The sequence below is a fragment of the Colias croceus genome, chromosome 16 (genome assembly GCF_905220415.1).
Source record: "Colias croceus chromosome 16, ilColCroc2.1".
Lineage (NCBI taxonomy): Eukaryota > Metazoa > Arthropoda > Insecta > Lepidoptera > Pieridae > Colias > Colias croceus.
Genome location: NC_059552.1, coordinates 7,572,928 through 7,577,544, shown reverse-complemented (window position 1 = coordinate 7,577,544; position 4,617 = coordinate 7,572,928). Strand labels below are relative to the sequence as shown.

At 32.8% G+C, this 4,617-nt stretch overlaps 2 non-coding genes across 2 annotated transcripts; one reads left to right on the top strand and one right to left on the bottom strand.

Annotated features, from left to right (window-relative positions):
* Window positions 1–1,685: 1,685 nt before the first annotated feature.
* Trnaa-cgc lies at window positions 1,686–1,757 on the top strand. Its single transcript has one exon. It is a non-coding gene; the product is annotated as a tRNA-Ala (tRNA).
* A 1,706-nt stretch (window positions 1,758–3,463) lies between these two features.
* Trnaa-cgc lies at window positions 3,464–3,535 on the bottom strand. Its single transcript has one exon. It is a non-coding gene; the product is annotated as a tRNA-Ala (tRNA).
* Window positions 3,536–4,617: the final 1,082 nt, after the last annotated feature.

Sequence of the window (4,617 nt, the reverse complement as noted above, 5' to 3'; positions counted from 1 at the left end):
GGTATAATTCTATTTTGTAATCAGACCAGTCTATTCTGAGCTGATCGGGAATCGAACCTTCTTAGCTCATTTAATCATGTTTAACCAATCCTCTAAGCAGGTTCTTACATATCAGTATTAATAAATTTATATGTAAACAAATGTCCCAAAATAATAATCTACAGCATCGACTAAACAAAATATCACATTTAGTCTCGCATAACGCAGTTACAGTCCTATGCATGACTACGTGAGTAGTACATACTGGACGACGCTAGCTGTATACCCGTACACTGTACAGTGTATTTATCATACAGGCACCATACGCTCGAGCAATAAAGCCAGCCCGCGTATGCATTGGTATCAGTATAGTTATGTTTACGAAAAACAATTTACAACACCTACTTTATCCTTCTGGCTACAATTGTTTAAGAGGTTTTGCTAAATCTTTATGTAAACGAAACCTTCGTTTTCTACGGCGCGGAGGCCTCTCGAAAGGCACGCACATGTTATTTTGTACTTTGTGCGGGTAATTATTTTATGTAAGCGGCACAAAATATCATAATGAAAATAAGTATGTGTGTATATTATTATTAACTTTAATATTCGCTTCGATGTAACTCGACTGTGGATATAATTAGTTCAATAGTTATCACAGCACACCTATTTCCTCCTTTTTTTTTTTTGTAATTTTTAGTATCAAAGAAAATTACTTACAATTATTCCCGATTTACCTCGTCGCCAAAAATGTAGTGTAAGTCCTTCCCTATTATCGGCTCTTAGACGCACACGACCTCTCACTCCGACCGCCTGCAGCCAACTGAGCTGTGTGAGCGGTGTCACCGTTGCATGTGCGCAAGAGATGACATAATACTTCCCTCTCTTTCACTCACATACACTACAATACCTATGTTGTGTTTTAACTTGTTTTTGTGAAATTGTGAAAAGTGAATAAATTAGGACTGTAGGTATCTAGTTACGTAATTATTTTTCGAACAGAAACTCAAAATACTTAGTAAACTTTTGAAGTTAAGGTCGCGTCATGGCAATACCGTCACGACATGATGACGATTATGGTAAGCATCTTTTAATCTTGACAAAGAAGTTTCACTTCTGACACGAGTGCTCGGCATACACGCCCTTTTTAAATCTTAAGTCAATTAAAATATTAATTTACCTCTTACTTCACTCCAAGTTACTTACAACTTACATAATATAGGTAATCCATGGAAAATACTGATAACAAAAATTATCCGAAAATATTCATATTCATAACATTTAAAATAAGCCTGACCGTGTGTACCAACTACCACGCATCTTTAATTTTATGCAATATTTTCATTGATAGTTAATTAAAAGGGTGTAACTGTAAAAACAGATAACGAATCACGAATAAAGTTGTTTTAATCCGAGATTAATTTTAGTTCAGCGCCATCTAGTGGGGTACATTCACACTATAATATAGTTTATTAATAATAATATTTTAATCCAGAAATATAATAAAAATGAAAAATATAAGACTCTACAATGCAGAAATTACGTCGAAGTATACAGGGTTACTTGCAAAACACCAGCAACCTCGCAGGACAAGATAGCTTACATCATAAGTAACAACATTTTGTTCTCATACTCTTGTCATACAGTTTGTGACACAATAAATCTGTTTGTGGCCATTTTGGTTCTTTATTTTTGATTATCCCTTCAGCGGGGGTGTAACTCAGTGGTAGAGTGTCTGCTTCGCATGCTGAAAGTCCTGGGTTCAAATCCCAGCACCTCCAAAAAACACTTTATAGATTTTTAAAAAGCTTTGAAACTATTTTTATTATTATTTATGAACAAAATGTAAGGAAAAGAATAATATTCAATTAAACCCTCATAAATTAACATTTAAATAGATAGTTAATTATTTAGAAACGTAGGTAATATTTTTTTGTTTATTTGGCTCTTCCGACTCTCTTGAATGCTAACTTGCTAACAAACCTTTGCCTGTATAAAAGTACAATACAATATGGAATCCACGATTATAATAAAATTTAGTTTTAGTGTAATGTGTATCACACACGTGTGTGGGTAATGTATCACTACATAGTATAAAACAAAGTCGCTTTCTCTGTCCCTATGTCCCTATATATGTCCCTTTGTATGCTTTAAGCATCTTTAAAACTACGAAACGGATTTTCAAGCGGTTTTTTTTAATAGATAGAGTGATTCAAGAGGAAAGTTTTAGTATATAATTTATTAGGTTTTAGACAAAGCGGGCGAAGCCGCGGGCGGTAAGCTAGTTAAATAATAAAAATAACATTCTTCCAAGTCGGTTAAAATAACGTAATCATACAAGCAATGTATTCAGTGGCTAATCACAATGAATTGCTTAGTTCCTCAAATGTCAGACCAAATGGAATTACAAACTAAGGATGGATAGGCTTGTTATTAATTCAAACTAACATTGGTTCGTAATACCACTGTCCACTACCACGATTATATGAACGTATAATATTCTCTGTGTAAATTTATATCTTAAACTACTAATATTATAAATCCTAGATCACTATATATATGTACTATAAAACAAAGTCGCTTTCTCTGTCCCTATGTCCCTCTATGTATGCTTAAATCTTTAAAACCATGCAAGTTGCAACGGATTTTGCGATTTTTTTAATAGATAGAGTGATTCTCGGCGAAGATTTTGGTGTTTAATTTATTAGGTTTTAGACAAAGCGGGCGAAGCCGCGGGCGGAAAGCTAGTCTTAATATTATAAATACGAATGTTTGTGAGGATATGTGTGTGTGTGTTTGTTACTCTTTCACGCAAATACTCCTGAACTGATTACAATGAAATTTAGCACACGTATAGAGAGTAACTTGGATTAACTAATCTTCGGAAGATACCCCACTTAAAATAAATGTCGTAGGTATCCTTATTATTTTAGAACAGAACTTATTGAAAAATATACTTACTTGAAAAATTTTTTTTTTCAAAGAAAAACATCAAATATATTTATTATATACTTAATGTTATTTTCTAAATAACCTGATTAAAAAAAATACAAGAAAAGTGACACGACGAATATTCGGTTCGTTCAGGAAATTACGTCGCGACTCAATTTCCAATGTAATCCGTTCGGAAATCTACAGCCATCTGTGGCTTTTTGATTTTTATTTCATTTCTAAATTTAAATTTGGAGAAAATACTCTCTTACTTATGTTTCTTTATGTTTTAATTTGCGAAAAATACTCTATTTCTCAAATCTCAATAAGTGGACTTATTGGTTGACCTATCTTTCTGCCATTTTATCATGATTATAACCTTTACCATAAGTATGTACCTTTTTACTTTTAGACGCCTAACAAATAACAATAGTATTAAAATGGAAGCAATATAGTATGTTAAAAGTAATTTTGGATCATAAAATAAAAATAAAACACAAAAAATATAGATAACTGACTAGTAGTAGTGGTAACTAATTAAAAAATATTGTTATTTTGGAGGTGCTGGGATTTGAACCCAGGACTTTCAGCATGCGAAGCAGACACTCTACCACTGAGTTACACCCCCGGTTGCAGAGGTCCCTGAAAATAAGGAATCATTGGAACTTTTATTTAGTTTGCAAAACTTTTAAAGTGAACTTCTTTAGGTGCATTGAAAATAAAATTTTAAGGTCGGGTCATGGCAATACCGCCACGTCATGGGAAAATGCGACGATTTTAGTATCTTTGAATCTAGCCAAAGAAGTTTTACTTCTGACACGTGTGCTCGGCACACGCGCTCTTTTTTAAGTTCATTTTCGGTACTTATAAAAATCCGCATGTATGTGTTAAGGTGATAGTTATGACTAATAATACCGTCTAGAATAAGTTAGATTTTGTTGAAAATAAAAAAAATATATTATGTATAACTAGCGGTCCGCCCCGGCTTCGCCCGTGGTACATGTTTACGTTTTCTCTACATAAGAACCATCCTCGTACTTCAAGGAATATAATAAAAAAAGAATTATCGAAATCGGTTCAGCCGTTCTCGAGTTATGGAATTACAACGAAAAGTGGCATTGATTTTTATATATTAGATATTAGGTACACTTTAAAGCAAACTAAAATATATCGTTAGATACAATATACAAAATACCGATCAACAGCTATAAAGCAAAAAAAAAACACCACCACATAAAACTCACAAAAAAACAAAAAACTTTAATCTCCAGTCAAAAAATCGTCAACTCGCACTTTCGATAAGTCACACTGAGATATTGTTAGTTTGACTGACAGCTAATAACCGCAGATTTCCCCTGGGCATTTCTGTCCCCTGCCGAAATTGTCGCGTAGACAAGGTAATAATAATAAAAATTACAAACTCAACAATTCATACACAAGAAGAAAATTTTGTATACCGAAGTATTGTAAAAAAAGACAAAATTAATCTCAAAACTTTTTTGTTAGTGTAATTTTTTACGTTTGATTATGAATATTCATTTCTCTAAAAAGACTCTCAACTAAACACAGTTACATAGCATTTACTAATTTATAACCAGAGTATCTTCAAATTATAAGCATTCATTATAAATATTGATTAAACTATTGACTGTCATCGAACACAGTTCCTTACAGAACATATTATGTAAACTGAAATAAAACACGCTCGCG